A 24,659-nucleotide genomic window follows, 5' to 3' on the forward strand; every position below is an offset into this window, starting at 1 on the left:
GGGACTAAAAACATAATATAACAACCAAAGTTAGTGTCTGAGATTTGACTGAATATTTTGAAAAAATCCATAAAAGAGATTTGGGGGATTACTAAGAGAACTTTACATATGAACTAAATATTCAATAGCATTACGAGACTCTTCTTATTCTACTTGTGATAATGCTAATGAAGTTATGTAGAATAGCATTTATTCTCACACACAGCCCTATGTTTTAGGTTTACGATTTTGGTGTGGTTTTATAAAATGTTTTTTAGGGTCTCCTCTTCTCTTCATTGACACTTAGATCATCCAGATATTTCTGCCGTGGGCAAAATTTAAACTATGGCAGTATCATTTCAGTTTGCCTCTATAAATTAAGTTTTCCAAAAAATATTAAATTAATATTCAATTATTTGTAACTGAATGCAGCAAAGACTGCTACCACTTTACCAAAAATGTATTTTCTCTTCTTCAGCCCACAGCTATCTACATCTCCCAACCTCCCCTGCATTTAGATAGAAGCATATGACTGCCTTCTAGACTAGACAAGTGCCACATGAGGTAAGTGATGGGCTCCATTTTGAGACTAAGCTTAGTAAGTGTTTTCCTCCCCAGATGGTTTCTTTCATTATTCCAGCTGGATTCTGGCAATAACAAGGCCCCTGGGGATAAGAGAGCTAAATAATTGAATGGGCTTGGACTTCTAATTCAGTATGTAAAGGAGAGATACCTACTGATCAGGAAAACTACACTGGACTATTATGTGACTGAGAAATAAACTACTGTGTTGGGGCTATTTGACATTTTGTGGTATTTATTATTATGCCCTAACTATCCTAACTTGGGGATTGACATATAAATATGTATCATTATGTCAGAGGGTTCAGATTTTCATAAGCAAAATTAGAAAATTATAAATGTAATTTAAAGTCTATAATTTTGATTTTTATCTTTCCTGATTGCCAATTTACACATGAAATAAAGACATGACTGATTAGTTTATATTAAATATCATAAAATTACTTAAATGAGTGTTTGTGCTGACAAGAGTAAAATTGTCAAAAAACCTCTTTGCCTCTAATATTTCTATACGTGTTAAGATGATCCTGTCACTATGGTTATAATTAACACATGGCTTCCTTTTATTTCTGCTGTATCATCTACATAACACAACATAAATCAAAGTAGTTTTGCTCATCATTACTAAGTTCTTCAGAGAACTACAAGTAGTATTCCAGTTATTCATTTATGAAACTGCCTAGAAAGTAAAATTTATTATGAGGAAACCATGAAAGGACAGAGGAATCTTAATAACTGGGTCTTGGCTTAACAAAGAAGTTCTTGAAACACTCAGACTTGAAATAATCTACTGTAATTTTCTCAGGAGCTTTTTGGTCCCAATTAACCTTGTCTGTTTTGACTGAATTTTAATTAGTATGGATGTTTGTACTTCAGAAATTCAGAGCTTGAATTCAATTTTATAAATCTGTGAGACCTAAAGAAAAAAAAAAGAATAATTCAAAGAGCTTAGAATTTTAATGAGGGCATTTGAATATATTGGCATTCTTCATATTATAGCTGCTATGCCATCCCCAAATACTTCTATATAACTGGTTTGAATAACCAGATCGAATCAATCAGTTGATTCAACTGTTGAAGAAGTTCCAATAGTAATCAAAGTCACACTTTGGGAAATTAATATTTTAGCTGAATTATTTGTTTTTAAATTTTAAGCAAATGATCAAAGAGCTCCATGGAGACACAGACTAGAAGTAGTTTTCGTTATATTTTTGATTTCCAAGCAATACAATTTTTGAAGGATTTTTCTGAGAAGCTAATGTTTATTTTATGTTAATTACTGAAGATTATTAAGCTGAAGTACAGTGAGGATATTTCAAAAGTAATTATCCTGGTTTGTTTGTTGGTTGGCTTTTTTTGTAACCACTTTATTGAGATACGATTGACATACAAGAAAATGTACATATTTAATGCATCGATGCAACATATTTAACTTGATGAATTTGGAGATAAGTGCACATTCGTGAATCTGCCATTTCATTTGTCTACTTTTTAAGGATTGTTCAGGAAATGGTAATGCAGGAAAATCACCGTTCACCATTCCTGACAACATTGAGCATGCATTTCTCTGACAGGAAGTAAGTGAAATGCCTTAAAATCAAGGCTTTTCAGACTTAAGTACGCATCACAAGCAACTGGAGAGCTTGATAAAAACACAATTTGCTAGGTCTCAACTCCTGAGTTTTCATTTTAATATTTCAAGATGAGTACCAAGAATTTGCATTTCTCATAAGCCTCCAGGAAATGTACCTGCTGCTGGTCCAGAGTTCACTCTCTGAAAACCACCTGCTTAAGCATTGAAACCTATATAACTCTTGAACTCTATGTAATAAAATTTCTAAAAATAAAATATGTGTAGAAAAACCTGTATTTTACTGTATCAAAACTAGGCTTCTTACCTCTACCTGGCATATATTGGCTTTAATTAGTAGAAAAGATATATATATATACACACACACATACATATATTTATCAAAGAGTGAAACATTTGGGATTTACAAAGGAAAGTATATATATGTATATGTGTGTGTGTGTGTGTGTGTGCTTTAATAAGTAGAAAGATATATGTGTGTAGATAGATAGAAGACATAAATATGTATAATATTATATATATATTTATTGTATTTCATTATACATATAAACATTGTATATATTATTGATTTCCAATTTAATTTTATTGTGGTAAGAAAAAAAATACTGTGCAAAATTTCAGTATTTTTGATTGTATTGAGGTTTGTTTTATGGTCCTGCATATGAATTACCTTAGTGAATATTTCATGATCCATTTAAAGACTTTATATATAGTACCGTTGGGTGTAGTGTTCTGTACAAGCAAATAAAGTCAAAGCAATGAATAGTGTTATTCAGATAATGTCCTTTCTGATTTCTTGTGTACTTGTTTTATCTCAATTTCCCAGAGATGAATGGTAAAATCCTTAACTATGATTGTGGGTTGATCTCTTTTCTCTTTAGTTCTGCCTGATTTTGCTTTATTTATATTGATGCTCTCTTATTGGGCACATATGCATTTATGATTGTTACAGCTTTGTGTTCAACTGGCTCATTTATCATTATGAAATGTTACTCTTTCTACCTTGTGGTGAAATCTATTTTTTTTTAAATTAAAAATAACTACAAATCTTTCTTTTGATTCAAATTTCATGGTGAATTCTTTTTATCCTTTTACTTTCAACCTATCTATGACTTTATATATATATATATATATATATATATATATATATATATATATATATATATATGCTGTGTATCTTATAGATAGAATATACTTGTATTCTTTTTGATCTAGTATGAAAATTATTTCCTTTTATTGTATCATGTAGTTCATTCATATTTAATGCAATTATTGATATGCTTGTGTTTACATACACCATTTTTCTATTTGTTTTCTAATTGTTTTCTATGCTTTTAAAAAAACTGTTTCCCTTTTTCTGTATTTTCATTTTGGGCTTAATTTTTTTAAGATGGGGGAATATATGCTCGCCCTCTCAAAATCCCACTGACATTTTTACAGAAAAAATTTTAAAAATGCTACAATTCATATAGTACCCAAAAAGACCTCAGGCAAAGTAATCTTGAGAAAGAAGAACCAAAGCTGCAGATATCTCACATCTTAATTTTAAAATATATGTCAAAGCTACAGTAATCAAAACAGTATGGTGCAGTTGTCTGCCTCTTATCCATTGTATCATTTTATAAGGTTTTAGTTACCTGCAGTCAAACATAGTCAGAAAATTCCAGAAATAAATAATTCATTAGTTTTAAATTGTATACCATTCTGAGTAACATGATGAAATCTCATGCTGAGCAACCCTTTCTTCCCAGGGCCATGAATCATCCCTTTGTCCTGGGTTCCACACTCTATAGGCTAGCCACTCATTAGTCACTTAGTAGCCATCTTGTTTATCAGATCAACTGTCAATGTTTTGTAGTGTTTCTGCTCAAGTAACATTTAGTTTACTTAATAATGCTACATTTACCTAACTTTTATTATAGTATATTACTGCAATTGTTCTATTTTATTATTAATTAATTTGTTAATCTCTTACTGTGCCTAATTTATAAATTAAACTTTATCATAGGTATTTATGTATAGAAAAAAATGAAGTATATATCATATTTGGTACCATCCATGGTTTCAGGCTTCCACTGGGGGTGCTGAACTTATCCTCTGCAGATAAGGGTATCTACTGTACTTGCATAAAGACACACACTTAGATCAGGGGAACAGAATAGAAATCCCAGAAATAAACCCACACATACACAGTCAACCGATATTCAACAAGGGTGACAAGAACACACAATAGGGAAATGGTAGTCCCTTCAATAAATGAGGTTGAGAAAACTGAATATCCACTTGCAAAAGAATGAAATTTGACTCTTATCATATATCATGCACAAAAATCAACTCAAAATGGATATAAGACTTAAGTGTAAGTCCTGAAACTGTAAAATTCCTGGAAGAAAATGTAGGGGGAATGCTTCTTGATTTTAGTCTTGGCAATGATTTCTTGGACATGATATCAAAGGTTCAGGCAAGAAAAGCAAAAAATACATAAGTGGGACTATCTAAAACCAAACAACAAAAACAGACTTGAATTATGTTGTCTTTCTTTAAAGATTGTTTATTTTTGTTCTACCAATCAGTTTATGTATGGCAACTTTTCTTGTCCATTTTGAGGCTTCAATTTAGTACTTGTGTTAGACGGTTTAGAGAAGTTCTTACTTTGTGATGGGGTCCTTAGTTGTGGTCTACCGCTTGTCTCAACAGAATGCTTGGTATTATGAAGTCTCTCCTCTTAGATGAGTGGATCAGAATGTCAACATCTCCAGCCCAGTGTGATCTCTTCATTCTGTAGCAGCTGCTTTCTGTTTCACTCAGTGTGAAGAGAGCAGTCCTCGGTCAAGGACCCTTGGAACACCCCAACCCCACACAGTTCCCTCCTTCTCATGCACTGTCTGCAAGTCCCACCTGTAATAGTATTCTACAACTCTGTTCCCTGTCTTCTTCTTAGGCTTTATTTCCCTGAGTCAAATTTGAGAAATTATCTCTAGGTAGAGAGAAGGGGTGAGGGTGGAGCTTATCTCATATGTTTCCTTCTTTCATTTTTTGCGTTTCCAGAGTATCATTTTCCTCTTTGATATCTCTGAATATTCTCCGAAAATAGAGATGAGGATTCAAGTTCAAGATAGAGTCACTAAAGGCATCTTTACAATCAAGGAAAACTCTGTCACAATATTTTCTCTAGCCATTCTTCTCTGTTTATTTGATTTAGGCCATTATATTGTCATTATAATATATGAGTATATTAATAACCGTAATTCTTTAGTTAAAAATGTGGCTTTGGTGGGCGTGATGTAATTTATTTTTAAAGCATATCTTCTAAATTTTGTTTCCTTCTTATTTTCTCCTTTGAATTTCTGTTTCCAATTCTTAAACACACATTTTTACTTTTCTTCCTGTCATTCTTATTCCACAAATAGTATGGACACTAATATTTTAACTATGGACACTAATATGTATCAATCAATAATTATAACCCAGATACTAAGTTATTAATATTATGTAAATGTTATTTAATATGCATAGTGCATATTTAGATTGTTACTATATTTTGAAGGTTAGAACTAAATAAAATAATTCATGTAAATATTGCTTTAATGTGCTCAGGTCTTCACAAAAGTATGCTATTTTAAATTCAAAATGGCTATTTATTGAATTGATACTTTTATTACAGCTTCAAACATATATAACACTATATTTTAACATTTTAACCTCAAGTAGAAAATATAAAGAACATATTTGAAGTGGTTTGGAAAGATATATAGACTACTACAAGATAAAAATAAACAAGGAAATTAGAGGTTCAGAAAATTGGAATAGGAAAAGAAAGCCAAAACATGCTTCATCAATTTCTTTTTGGCTCTATTTATATTTTAAAGCTGCATTTAAGTTTGATGTGATCTTCCTGTTCATTTGTGGCTCAAGTGTTGGGGAGTAAAATGAAAATTTTACTCAGAAAAGATAGTACACAGATGTTTATTTTATAGGTAACTAATTCTACATGAACATTTATTTGCTGATTTGCTACACCATCAGTATGAAAAACCTCCCTAATTTGTAGCATTGGCCACTTCCTTTGTTTAATCAGCAAATCAATCAAGAATTGGATTTTCATTCCATTAAATTTACTTAGATCAGAATGACTTTTTAATGCTTAAGTTGCATAGTAGTTATTCCTTTCAGTCATGCATAATTATTTTTTTTCATAATGTTAGTCACTGTTTCAGAGTACCCTGCACACATGCTGAGAAATATTCATTAACCAGGAAAAAATTTATGGCCTCTGAAGAAATGTTGTTGCAGAAATCTACTAATTGGAAAAAAAATTAAATAAAATAAGACTCTATTAGGTTCCAACAAAATGATTCTCTTTGAAAAGTTGTGTTATTTTTCTTTGTAAAATCAGGACCTGTTTTATCATAGAGTATTCTAGTATTAAAGGATATTGATCAACATATGCTTACTGCAAGAAAGAAAGGTTACATATTAAGGATGGACCAACCGTAGTGCAGTACCATAAAATATTAAGATTGTTTTGTTTCAATAATGTGTGCATTTGAGTGAAAACGGAAGACAGCAATACCATCACCATTACAGATGCAGCTACATGTCATGTAGAAAGTGGGTAACAGAACAGCTTTTTCTTTTGGGATCTACCTGCAGTTCAGAGTCCAAGTAACTATACTTACACAAAAAAGCTCTGTTCTCATTCTGGCCAGGATAAATCATCCAAGACCAAAATATGTTTAATATGACATTATTTCAATCAAAATTTTACAAATAATCTGTGTGTTAATAATAAACTGGTTATTTAAGTTATACTTTACTAAGTTGCATCCTGTTTAAAGAATGCTATGTTGAAGTTTCCAATATATAATTTCATTTGAAATAAATAACCATTGGCAAGACATCTGGGAAGTAATAAACTATTTACTATGTAACACACTCCATTAAGATTCATCAGAAAATTTAGTGCTAGTCCAGTAAAACGGAGTGGTCTAAAGTGATGCAATGTGGAAATTTATGGGGAGTATGTAGGCATTTTATGCCATAGACACTTACTTTCAGTGAAATATACAGATGATTTACTGGAAATATTTTATTGGAAGTAAAATAATTTGTCTTGTTCCCATCTTTTTATTTTATCCTGAATTCAGTGATGAATTCCTTGCAGTCATCAAAATGCTATGTTTCGACACATATCAAGGCCTTTGCAAATGTGATGACATTATTTAGAATCTGTTGACTTCACACTGCTGTAATATTTCCTATGTCCTTACAGAGTCGTGTACAAACAACTCTGTCAGTTTTCAGGGATTATCTCAAAGAAACCACCTCCTAATGCCAATGTTAAGCATAGTCATTCTTTCTATGTGCTTCCATAGTTTCTTTTGCACACCTTCATCACAGTACATTAGCATATTAAATTGTAATGATCTCTGTCTTCCAAATTCATTGTAATCTCTCTTTGTATCTCAAAATCTACTGCCTAGTAGTAGTGCCTAGCACTACTATATTAGGAACTCCTACAAGCGTATTTTGCCTTAAACTAGAAATGATAGATTAAGTCTCATCTACAAGTACTTTACCCTTTTTCTTTTCATCTAAGGACCAGTAACAATTTTACACATTGGAAGCATATCGTCATTGTATCAATTTTGTATTCCACAATCATATATAATAATAATGGCTACCATTTATCAACTACGTGTTTTGTGACAGGCACTGTGGCTAGTGCTGCACATGAATTAATCCATTTGACTATTACACAAAAAAATCTGTGAAGTAAGAAAATGTGTTATACCAATTTTATAAAAGGAAACCAGAATTTCAGAGGATTAAGTTATTTGACAACTACCAAAAAGCTGAAAAATTCCACGGTAAAAATCATAAACTAATTCTTTCTAAATCTGGTGACCTATTTCTTAACTACTACAGTCCAATACTTCTGTATCTCTCCTCTGTCCAACACTCCTTTTCTTTTTGTTTTTCTGCTAGTCACTCTACGTTTTTCTGTCTCTCATCCCCGACTTGTAATGAACACTGAATGAACTGAACTGATGATCAATAGATCTCTAGAATGAGTCTTTCATTTTGAGAATATGCAAAACTTTGAAGCAAAGAACAGCAGACATGTTTACCAATCGCCCTTTGGAAACAAGAAAAGTAAAAGCATCAACTGTGGTTTCAATCTTTCATGAATAAAAGCAATTTATAATATTGCAATAGTCTGGAGTTCACTTACTTGCCAACTCAAAGCACAGCTGGACACAGTTAACGAATGGGGAAATAATAATTTTTTTTAAATGCTCATTTATACTTGTAACGTTTTCGGAAAATTAGTGGACTAAAATTCTTGTACTTTACTGACAAAATATTTCTTCAGCCTAAAAAGAAAGGACCACCCCAACTAATAGATTTTATTCATCACACAAATACACATAGCAATTTATTGTCTTTGTTATTGACTTTCATATTAGGTTATGATCAGTTATTATATTTTGACTGAATGAATAGTCAATAGTGACATTCGTAGAATCCTCATCAATGAAACATGCTTCTAAACATAACGTTATTACAATAGTTAACTTTTAAAAAACATTCTAGAAAAAACTTACATGGATTGAATTTTTAATGGAACAAGTTTATATAGCCTATTCAGGAGAAATTTGTTGAGATGATTACATGAATTTATTAGACCTGTGTTCCATAAAATCCACATAAATGGTAAATTTTAATATTTCTATATCATATCCTTACTTAATAGAGTTATAATAATAAAGTTATATTTTAATAAAATATTAAAACTTCTCATTTGAAATACAATTATCAAGCCAAATTTGATAACATATTAATTGTTCATTTGTCTCTGTAAAATGCCTGCAGTATTTAGTATGATAAATTTTCCTGCTTCAGTTAAAAAGCAAGCCAGTGTCTGTGGATTTCAGAGCTCTCCAAATAAAAGATAGAAAAGTAAATAAAAATAACACTTGATTCTCAAAAGCACCATAGGAGAGTAGCAGAATAATTAGTTATCTGGGGAAACTAATACAGGCTGTGAGGTTAGGATATTTTGGGTGATAGCCATGGCTCAATTTAACTGGTATCTATCTGGTCACTATAGGGAAATACTTTGTGATATTTTAAAGGGTGGCTTTTAAACTAGTGGTAACTATATCTAGAATTGCTGCAAATCTGTTTCAATGAAAACAGGAAATATGTGGGGAATATATGTTTTTGTTTGTTTCAGGTGCATAAAACAATGTACTAGCTAGATAGACATTTAGACTTCTCAGAAAGTAATAACCCCTCCCCCAATCTACTACCCCTCTGACATCATGTATAGCTGTTATGGTTTCACTGACTCTATTCCCTATGCTGTACTCCACATCCTTTGACTTTCTCTCTCTCTCTCTCTCTCTCTCTCTCTCTCTCTCTCTCTCTCTCTCTCTCTCTCTCTTTCTCATCTTCAATTATAGTTGATATTCAATATTATTAGCTTCAGCTTCAGGTGTACAGCACAGTGGCCAACCATCTAAACAGTCCATGAAGTGAAGTGTGGTTTTGTATGCAGCTGGGGGTGGGGGAGAGGCAGGTGAAGGAAGACAAATGTCTTTGGTAACAGATTGTCCCAACGAAACATTTCCAGTATGTCTCTTCATCAGGGAATAGGGAATTAAAAGAATGCAAATAATTCTATTACCCAAAGCGTGCATTTTACAATAGTTGGAAAGATGTAAACTCAATTGCTTTTATAGAGACATAAACTACTATTTTTCCTTTTTGTTTTTCTATTGGGTGGGGTATTGTGTGTGACTCTCAGCCTATGGGATAACTAATGTTATGACTGTAGCCCTGTGGTTGTTATGATTGCAAGTTTCCCTCAGCAATAACCATACAGCAAGGTGGCAGAGAGGGAAAGAGAGAGAGAGGGAGAGAGAGAGAGAAAGAGATCCTGAGGTTCTGCTTTTACTGGGGTTGAGAGTAAGAGCATGAAAAGAGAAAAAAAACAAGTGACCCAAAATGTCAGTTATCCGAAGAGCCTGGAGTGGGGAGCTGCCTAGTTCTTTACCTAGTGCTGTGGCTGGCAATGTGTTTAAGAGAGAGCCATCTTTGAACTGTATGACTAGGCAATCAAAGTTTAAGGCAGGCAGGCAATTCCGTTACAAAACAGAGAAAAAACAAACAAACAAACAAACAACACAGCTTTCAGGGTTTACACTACAGGCAGCAAATCTTTGAAATTACTTTTTATATTGAAGATATTTACAACTTGCCTTTGAATATTCATTTTAAAAGTCAGTGCCCTGTGAGATTATAAAATCCTTGATTATAAGATTGGGTCACATTCTGTTTTTTTTTTTTTTTTTTTTTTTTTTTTTTTTTTTTTTTTTTTTTTTTTACATTCCTGTCTTTTTAAGAAACATCTCAAGATGAAACATTATGGATACCTAACATATATGTTTCATAATGAAGTTTTAACAATGAAGCATAGTTGTTAGTATTTCTTAGTGAAGTAATGAGGTTTTTCATTATCTTCTGAAAGTCTATTTGATGGTGTATAGATTATTTACTCTAGATATGTAAGTGGATGTTTATCTCTGTGACAATTTTGTTGTATCTTGTATATACTTAACTTAAATCAAGATGAAATTATATGAAACAACAAGAGCAACAACATAGAGTCTTTATCCAGATTGTATTTTTTGAGATGAGAGGAAAACATTGCAAGGGGTTACATAATTAGTCAGTTACAAAACTTTTCCTGTGAGCAAATAACGATCCATCTAAATGAAATGTGCCAAATGAGACCACTCCAGCAATAACCATTAAGACTCAGAACAGAGAAGCTGAAGTACACCAAACAGAGTGATTGACTCATTAAAACTAAATTCTCCTTTCCCCATAGAATACCCTTGAACACTCTCCTTAATATGGAGAATTCTGACATTTGCAACAACCATTTATAAGTCAGATCCTGAATGAACTGTACAAATTATGGGTGCTAGATGTGCAACAGAAGTTTTAGGCTTTATTCTGATTTTTTCTTCAGGAAAAATTTTTAAGTAAACATCCTAACAGAATTTGCTATTACATCTAAATATGAATTGCTTTAGACTTTTGCAAACCATTATCATGTTTTTGTAAATTAGTCCTAATTTGCATTTTCATCTGACAAATATTTTGATCAAAACAGATTTTATGAATTGCACCTGGCTAGCCAGTACTACTAATATTGAACATTTTTTAGCATTGAAAATGTATACTGTGAAAAGTTTGCATAAGTGGAGCCATTTTAAAATGGAGTTAAGGCCATCATCCCTGAAGAACTGCATTGCATGTTTTAATCCCTGAACATTTGTAAAGTTTCAACTCTGCGAAACAACCTTTGTATTGACTTATAGAGCATTGTCTTTCCAAAAACTATTTTCAAAGCTAACAGGGAAGCAGACCTCCTGACAACATGATTGAAAATTAAGGACATTGTTTAGAGTACCACCACTTATAGCTAAGGAATAACTTAGCTTATTATCAGATATAGAAATTTCTTCCTTTTATTGATGTAATTATTTCCCTTCTCTTTATCATAAAAACCCCTTGCCTTCACCCGATAATCTGTCCACGATTTGGGTTTTGTCTGAATCGGTACTTCCTGAATAGTATTCCTGATCTGAAATAAATACTTGGTACTGCTAACTTGTTTTTTGTAGTTGTTGTTGTTGTTGTTGTTTGTTTGTTTGTTTTGGTTAACGCTAATATCTTTTTAGATGTATATCAGACTAAAGTACTTGACATGTAAGGAGTTGTATGATGTGAAGCCAACTTGGACATTTAGGCCAATTACTTGATGTTACTTGGTGATGTTGTTGCAGCTTATTTCTTACATGTTGAATTAGTTTTCTTATTAATGATTTTAATTTATATTTTATCATATTTTTCCTGTTACTTAGTAATTAAAGGAAATGCTAGGCCCTAATTAAAACTCATTTTATAATAATCTGATACGAAGTATTTCTATTGTTTCAAATTTTATTAAACAATTCATTAATAATGATATCAAATAATAATATAAGCTATTCAATTTGTCAACAAAAATCTATAACCAAAGGTAATATATTTGTTTTAAAATATTCCGAAGTAAACTTTAGGAGATATTTGTAAAGATTGTGCATAAATACTTTTATATAAGTAGGAAATGTCTTAAAAATAACATTTATGCTAATGGAATCTACACAAGTACTATAGGAAACTATAAAATTATTGATATAATAAATTATTTTTTATTCTAGGAGGATTATTTACATTGTTTGCTTTATCAAATATTTCATTTTTTTGTGTAATGTAATTTGATTCCATTTACAAAGCATGGCACAAATGAACATTTAATACATTTACATAAATGTATTCCCAATAATATCCTTCCATTTTAGGCAAGGTGACTGATTTATAACCAAAACCAAAACTCATTTGAATGTGAAAAAGTGGTAGGAATACATAGTAAGTTATCATCAAAATTGAAACCAATGTTAAACTGGAACTGACTTTTACTGGCTTAGATGAGCTGGTGTTTAAAAAGAAATTTTATGAGCAAGTTGTTAAAAACAGCTTGAAACTAGTCACCATGATGGTATTATTTTCACCATGAAAATCAGCTAATGCTATAAATCAAGACCTGTCCTCCCCCCGTGTTTTTGAACATTTACCAACATATCATTGACTTGGAACTTTTTGAGGATGAAAGGGTATGCATTTAATAATTAAGACAAAACACAGGGTAAACCAAGATTGCTCCAGGTACCTTAACCATATGGTGATCTTCTTTAGAGATCAAATTTGAGGTTATTATTAAGCTAATGACTGAAGAAACATAAATGATACTTTGCTGCCTTCAAATCTATTCTTTACTCCACAGATGGAATGATCTTCCCAATTCTTCATGTAGTTAACCCATGCCATAAATTAGGTCTGAACTTCAATATCAAGTATGTTAGGTATCTAGGGCTGTCATTACAAAGTACCACAAAATGGTTGGCTTAAAATAACAGCAGTAGTTTTTTTTTGTTTGTTTGTTTGTTTGTTTTTGGGTTTTTTTGCCTCACAGTCCTGAACTCTAGAAGTCCAAAATCAAGTTGTTGGCAGGGTCGGTTCCTTCTGAGGGATGTGAAGGAGAATGTATCCCATGCCCCTCTCCTAGATTCTGGTGATAGCTGGAAACCTTGGCATTTCTCCCTTTGTAGGTGCATCACTACAATCTCTGCCTCTGTCTCCACATGGTATTCTTTCTGTGTGACTCTAGTCTATATTTTCCTCTTATTTTAAGGACAGCAGTCATATTGGATTAGGGACCACCCTACTGGCCTCATCTTAACTTGATAACACCTGCAAAGACCCTCTTTTCCAAAAAAGATCACATGAACAGGTGCAGGGATTCGGGCTTTAACATATCTTTTTGGAGGATACAATTCAACCCAATAATATCACTGCCTGTGAGTGTGTTTCAATCATGTAAAACTCACTCTCATAATGCATTATCTACTTTTTATCACAGTACTTGCCATTACTTAATTTTGTATATTTAGTTAGTCAATGGTATGTCTTCCCCAAATAAAGAATAAATTCCATGAGGGAATGACCTCATCTGTTTTTGCTCTTGTTGTTTTTACTAGATATTTACTTAGAAGAATGCATAGTATACAGTAAGAGCTGAATACAAATTTGGTGCACGTGTATATGAATTAATAATAAATTTATTATAATATCTGTTTATCACTAATATTACTATTATAAGATTTGTTTATTACATGATTTTTAGTATACTACTGAAATATTATGTGTATGATTTAATTTTGCCTTAACTTTGTAATCAGGGCTTTCTACTTAATGATTAGTCAAGTTAATAGTGAGGTGTTTTTTGTTTGTTTGTTTGTTTTCTTTTTTTGTTTGTTTTAAATCCAATAGAACATAAATGTAATTCAAGAGTGAGTCTCTCTCCATTACATTAATGTAGCACATGATCCAATTTTTGGCAGTGTTCCCAGATGATGGGGATTGCAAAATCATCTTGTCTTCTACACATGCATACAATGGAGGGGTTTAAATCATCCTGATATATTACTTAAGGAGTTGACCTCAGTCTCAAAGAGCTTTGATTATTTTTCTTGACAGTTGCCATTTATACAGAGGATAATTATTATGTTAATTTAAAAAAGATACATCACAGAATTAAATCTTCTACATATCTATCAGCTAAAGAACAAAAATAATAATTAAGCAGGACACTATTTTAGCAAGAACTTAATGTTATTGTATATAGTATCAATAAGGTAAGATATAGAACTAGAATATTTTTGGAATTATATTTTTTTGATAATCTATATTTCTAAAAGACAAGTAAAATCTAAATCTATTAGAAAGTAGCCTACACATAGTGACTTAAATTTTCAAGGTCCTCACTGTTTGCAAATTCTAAAAATAGCAAGTCCATTCAAGATAATTAGATTTATTGGTCTTTCAGGTTAGCACTGTACAAAATATTGAATTGTAACATAATTTGTGAAAGTTGTCAATTCTACTCAATGTAATTTAGAAAAATGAGTATTTTCATAAGCAAATTTTAGTGAGCAAAAAAACGAAAATCAATTAAACTGGGAAGAATTTCACTAGGAGAATCAGTTTTGAGCAAAAGGGGCTATGATTTTTCACTAATGTATTAGCATATTCTCTGCAACGATGTTTAAAGATTTAAAATTGATGAAGGGACAGAAAGAGCTAAGATAGTAAAAAAAAAAATATTTTGCCTCTGGCTTCTCCATAAAATAAAGTTTAGGATTTAATTAGGTTTTAATATAAATTAGTTGTATTAATTTTTCAACCTGACATTGTCGACATTATGGCTGTATAATCATTTGTTGTGGCGACTATGCTTTTTATGATATGATGTTTAGCAGTATCACTGACCGCTTCCTACTAGTTGCCAGTAGTAAAAACCCACCCCCATTTTTGGACACAACTAAAAATGTTTACAGATATTGTCAAATGTCTACAGGAATGGAATAGGAAGAGAGATTTTCCCTAGTTGAGAACTATTACATTAGAACAAACAAGCAATATTCCAGCCATACCAAATTTGCAGTATGTAGCCATAAATCGGTCCTGGCATTTAAGCAGGAAAAAAGCAATCCTTTAAAAATCGAAATCCAAGATTATGTTAATCACGGCATAATGTAAATACTTTATCTTAGCCAGGTGGGTAAGAAAGTCCAAGAAGACAATTTATATATATATATATATATATATATATATATATATATATATATATATATATATATATATATAGAGAGAGAGAGAGAGAGAGAGAGAGAGAGAGAGAGAGAGAGAGAGAGAGATAAAGAAATAGATATAGATGATATAGATATAGACATAGGATGGAGAAAGCTCTCAGGAAACTGACCATAGGGATATCTAAAGTTTACTTTGAGAATATGTCCACAACTCAGGATATACATAAAGATAGAGTTTCTTCAGAAGTTGAGCTTATAATAAAATGTAAAATCACGTAGGAAATAATCTATTATGGGGAAGAGTCTTTGGACGAAAGCAATATGATTAATATTCTCAGAACTTAAGAGTAAAAACTCAAAAAATAAATATAAAATAAATGTGGTTTAAATAATTAAAATGATGAAATAATGAATGGAAATAATTAAAAACTTATGGCACCATGAAACCAGCATAGATATATTTGAAAAGGATCAAATGACCATAAGAAAAGAAATACTTTATTGTAATTAAAACTTTAATAGATTAAGTATTAGATTAGATATAGCTCAATACAGAATCAATAAACTGAAACATCTGAGGAATTTTCCTGGAATGTATCAGAAATACATAAAGCAATGAAAATATTAGAGAGGTTATGAGACAAAGATATATTTTATACATGTGCAATCTACATGTAACTGAGTAAATAATTAAGGATAAAAAGTGAAATATAAAGATTCCATATTTGAAGTGATATTTTCTAAAAACTCATGAGAAATGAAGAAAGATATAAGTCCTAAAACTGAAAAATGTAGAGATCAGAACACAATAAATCAAAACTAATAATATAATATTAGGCACATAATTGACTCCCTAATATACCAAATAGAGAGTGACTTAAAGAGAACTAATAATTGTGTGCAGAGAAAAACAATTAGAATTCTGCCTGCAGAATTAGAATGATCATTATTAGAAGCCAGAACACAACAAGTCTATAATTTATTTACAAATTAATCAAATAATAGCACACATTGCTCAGATATAACACTAATGCTCCTCTCCCATATGTTGTATTTCACATAATAATTCACTATTATTTTAGTTCTATATTATTTTACTGTTATAACCAATGCACATTTATATTTACCCATTTTTATCAAATTTTCTATAACAGTCAGTTAACTTACATTTTTCTACTGAGCTACAATATCCAATTGAAGGAAGAAAAAAATTAGAAACTAAAATATTACCCCATCAAAAACGCTTGCTGACAAAATAATTGTAAAACTGATTTCTTTGGGGAGAACACTTGGAACAATTGGGATCAACAAAATTGGTAAAAATGTAAGCTCTAGGCTCCCTTTTGAGTTCCTTACGTATTTTTGAGACAATAGATAGCTGACGCATTTCAAACATTGTTAATGCTGGTATACATTTTAAAGTATATGAGTAATGTTGCTCAAAGATAAAAAAACAGACTATATATATATTCTTAAAATGCACAGAGAAAACGGGTTAAAATTGATGAATTCAATACAAACTGAGAAAGAAGAAGAAATTAAAATGAAATTAAGAAAGTAAAAGCTTGATCAATGGATAAAACAAAAATGGATATGTAGATATAGCCAACATATAAAGAAAACTGTATTAGATACAAGTAAGTAAAACTAGCCTAACATAGATTTTCATCTTAAATTAATTTTAATATCATATTATTGGATAACCATATTCAGGATTTCAAGTGGTAAAACTGAAAAGAAAAAGGCAAGTATAAAAGTAGTAAAGGGAAATACACACAAACCATAAAACAAAAGAAAGCCAGGGCATCATTCTAAAACGACAAGCATGGAATTTTAAAGGGCAGAACAATTACTAAGGATAAATTGAGGCACTACATAATAATAGGTTACAATGAATAAGACCGAGTCAATAGGAAATTATGCACTTAAAACTGCATTTACTACTATGTTAACAACATAGTATCAAAGTAGTTCAAACAATAATGGTAAGTGAATTTAAGGAGACAAACAAATCTATAAACATAGCAAAAGATTTAAAATATAAAAAAATTCTTTCACAAATTGATAGATAATTTATAGTTGGTTCTAGGATATTGGTGTCTATATGAATATAAATTTTTCCACCCATCATTTCAAAAGAAGTAAGATAAAAAGATCAACTATAATTGGATTAAAGACTGTAATGTACAACCTGAAGTCATAAAACTCATAGAAGGAAACTTTGACATCAATTTTGGTAATGATTTTTTGGATTTAACACCAAAATGAAAAAAAAAAAAAAAAAACACCTGAATTATATTTAACTAATAAGTTTCTGCACAGCAAAGACAACCATCAATAAAATGAAAAGGCAACCTAAGGAGTGGAAGAAAATATTTGCAAATCATATATCTGATATACCCAAACTGAGTAGACATTTTCCCAAAGATATACAAATGGCCAAAAGATACAGGAAAAGATTCTCTAATAGATACATGAAAGAGTATTCAGCATCACTCATCATTAGGTAAATGAAAATCAAACCTATAATAAGATACCATCTTACACCTCTTAGAATAGCTATACCAAAAAACAAAACAAACAAACAAACAAAAAACACAAAAAAACAAAAACAACAACAGAAAAAGAACAAGAGATAACCAGTGCTGGGAAGGATGTAGAGAAAAGGGAACCTGGGATCTACTATATAAAACAGTATGGATCTTCCTTAAAAAATTAAAATATAGGATTACCATACACTCCAACAAATTTATTTATTGGTATCTATATGAAGAAACTGAAAACACTAATTTAAAACAATATGTGCACCCCTATGGTCACCTCAGCATTATTAACAATAGCAATTATATGGAAGCAACCTAGGTGTCCATTGATAGATGCATGGATGAAGATGTTACACACACATACAAGTACACACACACACATATTACTCATCAATAAAAAAGAAACAAATTTTGCCATTTGCAACAATGTGGATGGACATAGAAGGTATTATACTAAGTGCAATCATATGGTGTTTGTCTTCCTTTGTCTGACTTACTTCATTTATATGTGTAACATAAAAAAATAAATGAACAAACAAAACCAAACTCATAGATATCTATGAGACACAGACTCATAGATACAGAGAACAAACTGATGTGGCTTCCAGACAGGACAGGGATGGAAGATGAATGAAAAAAGTGAGGGGAATAAAAGACACAAACTTCCAGTTTTAAGATAAATAAGCCATGGGGTATAATGTACAGCAAAGAGAGTATAGTCAATATCGTAATAAATGTTTTATGGCGACAGGTGATTACTAGACTTGTTGTGGTGATCATATCATAAGGTATATCAATGTTCAATACCTATGATGTATACCTGAAACAAATATAATACTGTATGTCAAATATACTTTAATAAAAAAAGAGTAGTGTCTTAGATTTAATTCTTTATATGGTGATGCTATCTAGTTTAAACTCCTTCCATGATTTAATTAAATAATTTAAAGGAATACACTGAGTGTCCACAATTTTTAAAGTATTCTGATATTGTTTTCCTTTTTTAGGAGAAACATTTGTTATCTTGGGGTGAAGGCTTTCATATTGAATGAAATGTAGTTTTGGATATATGGCTTTCATAAAAAGTACATTAATCTGAGTATAGATTTGGGTATGCATTAAAAAATAAAAAATATAAATGTATATTAATTTGTAATACATACTCTAAACTGCTGTTTAGTTTAAAATAATATAACAATGGAAATGGATTATATTCTTTAACATATTTTTCCATTTAGATAATATTTTGTTAATATGTTTTGGTAGGAACTCCATACAATCTTGGTAATTTTGAAGTTTTAGGAAGTTATTTTATAAAGAATTATAACACACTAATTTAATTAGCATCTATTTCACATGATAAATCATTCAACAAATTAATGCTTAATTATATGTAAAAATAAATTGTGAGGTATATACATTGTAATACGTAAAAAAAAGCTAATTCATTTCTTAGAGTACTGACTGTCACATCTACATTTCAGCAATACGATGTCAGTGAAATGATCAAAAATGTAACTTTCAGGATGACGGACTTTATTTACTATTTTATGGTAGAAAATGAAATCTAAGTATCAATTTGAAATCAGAAATCTATTACTGTTATTAAACTCTAGCACATTACATATGTTGTCTTCAGAAAATAGGCTTGTCAAAAGGCCAAATGTAGTATAAAATGACAGAGAACAAAAAAATAAGAAGTGGAATATTAAGTAAAAGTGTGAAGAAGTTTCCTTACACTTAAGAAAGGATTTCCTTTATTCTAAAATTATGTTAATCAAGTAATGCCGCTGTGTGACATTAAAAGATCATTATTTTTAAACTTAATATAATATTTGATAGTTCATATTTTCAAGTTAAAAGAAGTGAATGTTAAAAATAGCATACTCGGGCTACATTACAAGCCTCAATTAATGTCATTTACAGATCACTGGGGTTTGGGGCTTCACCGTACAATGTCCTCATCCAGAGAAAAGAGGCTGACTAAATCTAACCAGCACTTGTAGATGTGAGGAACCCTGGTTGCTAAAATCTGAAATGGCGTTGATTTGAATGATAGCATCGTGTGGTGGAATGAGCAAGGGTTTGAAATCGCATAAAAAGGTTATGTGTAGAAATTTCGTCCTTATCGGTTTTGTCACTCTGGGAATGTTATTTGATGTCTCAACACCCTCTTATCTGGCTCCGCAAAATCTCCAAGACTGGTGTATATTGTATGTGAAGTTCCAAGTGTAGACTGGCTAGTTAACACACTAAACTCTGGAATCAGACAGACTTGGTTGAGATATTACCACCACAATTTGTCAGATCTATCTCAGTGGGCCAATCCTTTGTCCTCTGATATTTGAGGATAACAAAATGCACATTTTCTTAAGGATATTTTGCAGAGGTCAGGAAACAATGAATACATCTTTTATTATATTGCCTGGCCAACAGTAATCAATCCATACATTTTAATTATTTTCATAGGTAGAATACTTAGGTGCTACACTGTTCCCGCCACATAGCTATGCTCTAAAAAGGACAGCCCCCTATGATCTACTCCACGATTCATTGCTATCATTAATATGTTTGAGGCAGCAAATATACTGAACAGCTGATGTTCTTCGGTGGCATGCGAATATTGGTTTCACCACTTACAAGATATTTGATTTTATGGAAGTATATATTTTCTTGGCAACTTATGATTTGGATAAAAGGCTACTTATGAAAATAACTCCCAAGAAGACATACAAATGGCCAACAGATATATGAAAAAAATGCTCAACTTCACTAACTATGAGGAAGATGCAAATCAAAACCACAATGAGATATCACCTCACACCAGTTAGAATGGGTATCATAAACAAGAGAAGTGACAACAAGTGTTGGAGAGGCTGTGGAGAAAAAGGAACCCTCATACACTGTTGGTGCCAATGTCAAAGGGTACAGCCATTATGGAAGGCAGTGTGGAGGTTCCTCAAAAAATTAAGATTAGAATTACCATATGACCCAGCAATCCTTCTTCTGAGTATCTACCCTTCAAATTTGAAAACACTAATTCATAAAGATATACAGAGGGTGCCAAAAAATGTATACATATTTGAAGAAAGGAAAATATATATATCGATAACAAAAGATGAATCCAAGTCATGTTTGACTTCTGGAATTACAAGACACCTCAAAGTGTCCAGACACTTCTGATTACAGCAAACTACTGCTTGAGCAACGTTGACCAAAGTGTTCACTTGTATACATGCGTTTGTCACCCCATGTATATACCTCTATGTTCATTGCAGCATTATTCACAGTGGCGAAGATATGGAAATAACCAAAGTATCCTTTGATAGATGATTGGATAAAGAAGATGTGGTACATATATACAATGAAATATTTCTTGGCCATAAGAAAAGATGAAATGCTGTTGTTTGCTACAACGTGGATGGATCTTAAGAGTATCATGCTAAGTGAAATAAGAGAGATGGAAAAAGTGAAGAACAATATGATTTCACTCACATGTGGGATATAAAATTGAAAGCAACAAACAAACAAGACAAAGAAAATTAAAACACAAAACTCATAGTTACAGACAACAGTACAGTGGTTACCAGAGGGAAAGGGAGGAGGGAGGAGGTATAAAGGGGAAAAAAGGTTGAATTTATGGTGACAAAAGGAGATTTGACTTTTGGCTGGTGAGCACATAATGCAATATATAGATAATGTATTATAGAAATGTACACTTGAAGCCTATATAATTTTACTAACCAATAAATTTAATAAAACAACAACAAACCTCCCTCTGATGCAGCTGTAGGACCTGGAGAAATGGCTTGGTGGGATACAGCAAATAGTTAAAACATCCTGCATCAGACATGCCCATGGATGTGAGTTCTGGAAAAAAGCAGAAGCGTAGTGAAAGTAGAGAAGAGGAAAGAGCTCACATTGTCAGATAGGTTAATTTTATTTAGCTGTAATTTTCTTTATTATTCAATTTTAGTTATTTGCATTTATTGGATTTTGTTGTTGTACTGTTGCTTTATTTGTTCTTTTATGGAAATTATGGGAAAAGGGCTGATGACCATATCAGAGTTATTTGAGCACATTATGTTCTGGCATCTGTACAGAAATCAAAGGCTGGTGCTGTGAGCAGTTCATTGCCTAATGCAAAAGAAGCAGCTCATAGCCAGATGCGAATTTTAAAACACTAGGCTTGCTTCTTTCTTATTGAACATGGCATAAGATTGCAGGAAATTCCATTTGATGCTGAAAAGGAAATACCTCTGCTGACATCTGGATACAAAAATTCCTAACCAATTGTGAAATAGTTTCCTAGTGGATCAAATGGGAATAATGAGAGTTATCCTACCAGTTTTCTATAAAATGTAAATGGCATGAGAACAGGAGTTGCTGTTCTTTGTTCTTTATTAGATGTGCAAAATTTAACCCTGAAGTGCAAGCACATATTTATCCTGGCGATTAAACCACATTACATAAAACATATAACACCAACATATAAAAATAGCTAGTTATATTTTAGTTTAATTTTTTCATCTCATCTTTTAATACTCTAAATAGCATTAATGTACTGTAAAAATAAATGTATGTTCATTACATCTATGAATGCCTATAATAAATAAGTACCATGCTTGGTGCTTAAACACAAGATTGAAACCACTTAAGTAATTCAAGGTTGTTTTTGTTTTTGTATTATATGAGCTCCTTGATTTACATAAGGAATAATTTCTACACTTTCTTTCTCTCTGATTATGAAGACTTTTGTAAAAATGTTTCTTAAACTTCATACTTTAAAAATACAAACTAAATACAATCATTATGAAAGTAAAATGATATAAAACAAAATTATGATATCAAAAATAACACACAACTTCAAAATCAAAAATCAACATTATTAACTTTAGGTGAGCATCTTCTCAGATGATTATAGAGAATTAAATTTAATTTTTTAACAAAAGTAAGTTCCAGCGCCTACATACTATCTTTTTATACAACTTTGTTAAAATATATAATTGATGAAAAATAAACTGCACGTACTAAAAGAGTACCATTTGATCATTTTAGCCATGAAATCATCCCCACAAACAAGATTATAAATATTTCCATTCTTTCCAATTTTTCTCTTCCCCCCTTTTAATCTATTTCTCCCTCTAACTGTCTTTAAGGAACTATTGATCTACTTCATTTCAATATAGATTAACTTGCTCTTCTAGGATATTTTGTAACCAAAATCATTCAGTGTCTTTTTTTTTTTTTTGGTGGGGGTGGAGCCATAAGCTGGTTTCTTTTATTTAGTATAATATTTCTGAAATATTTTCGTATTTTGAAAATATGTTTTCATTGCTGAGTAATATTCTATTATATGAAAATATCACTATTTCTATATCATTTACTTTTTGATGGATATTTTGCCCCAAGACCTCATCAATACAATAATTAATGTGCTATGAACTTTGGAGTAAAAGCACTTAAGTAGTCATAAGTTTACATTTCTCTCAGATAAATTCCTCTGAGTAGAATGGCTGAGTCATATGATAGGTGAATATTTGTCATTTCAAAAAAGTAATTCGTAGAATTAAAATATCTGAGTTATACGAAAAGTATATAAGAGTTCCAGTTCCCCAACATTTCGATCATCACTTGGTATGGTCACTCTTTTATTTTTAATTCTAGCCAATCTATGGTGTTTAGTGGTATCTCATTGTGGTTTTCTTTTTAACTTGCATTTGCCTGATGGTTAATGATCTTGACCATATTTTCATATGCTTGTTGGACATTTCTTTCTTTCTTTGTGGAAGAAAATTTTTGGCCTATATTATAATTAAACTATTTGTCTTTTTACTATTGAGTTTTAAGACACATGTATATATTGTGGATAGAATTCCTTTGTCAATTACATGTGTTATAAATATTTTATCCTATTCTGTGGCTTGCTTCTTCTTTTTTGTTTACTTAGTGGTATTTTTTGAAGATGAAAGGTCTACAACCTCATATAGTATACTTTATCATTTTTTCCATGCTTTGTGTTTTTATATAATATATAAAAAATATAAAATTAAGAAATATTTGCCTCTTTGATGTTTACATATATTGTATCGTACTCCCATCTTTTCTTTTAGAGGCTTTATATTTGTAGGTTTGATAATTATGTCTAAGATCCATTTTGAGTTTTGATCATAGTGTCACATAAAAAAGTTGGTAGTTTTTCCATTTGAGTATCCAATTAAACTAACGACATATATGTTAGAGAGAGTTTCCTTTCTCTATTGAATTCATTTTACAGTTTGTTGAAAATAAATCCATGATATATATGAGAATCTACTTCTGGACCCTCTATTATATCTAATTTATCTATGTGTCCCCTTTTTGCCATTAGCAAACTTTTCATTTAAAATAGTATTACATGAAATATTGACATAGGACAGAAGCTCTCGAACTCTGTTCTTTAAAATTTTTTTCTTAGAAATTTGAAGTGAATACATAATATTTTATTACCTTGTGTTGCTCAAGAGCCATTTGATAACATTAAGATATTCTTTTTGTCCTCTTTAGAGAAAAAATTTTCTTTTATCCTTCATGTCTGAACCTTCATGATGATTTGCCTAGGTCTGGGTGTCGTTGTCTTTTGATGGCTAGTACTTGACGAGCTCTATCAATGTGAAAACCCATGTCTTAAAACGATGGACACCTTCCCCTCCT

The sequence above is a fragment of the Rhinolophus ferrumequinum genome, chromosome 4 (genome assembly GCF_004115265.2).
Source record: "Rhinolophus ferrumequinum isolate MPI-CBG mRhiFer1 chromosome 4, mRhiFer1_v1.p, whole genome shotgun sequence".
Classification (NCBI taxonomy): domain Eukaryota; kingdom Metazoa; phylum Chordata; class Mammalia; order Chiroptera; family Rhinolophidae; genus Rhinolophus; species Rhinolophus ferrumequinum.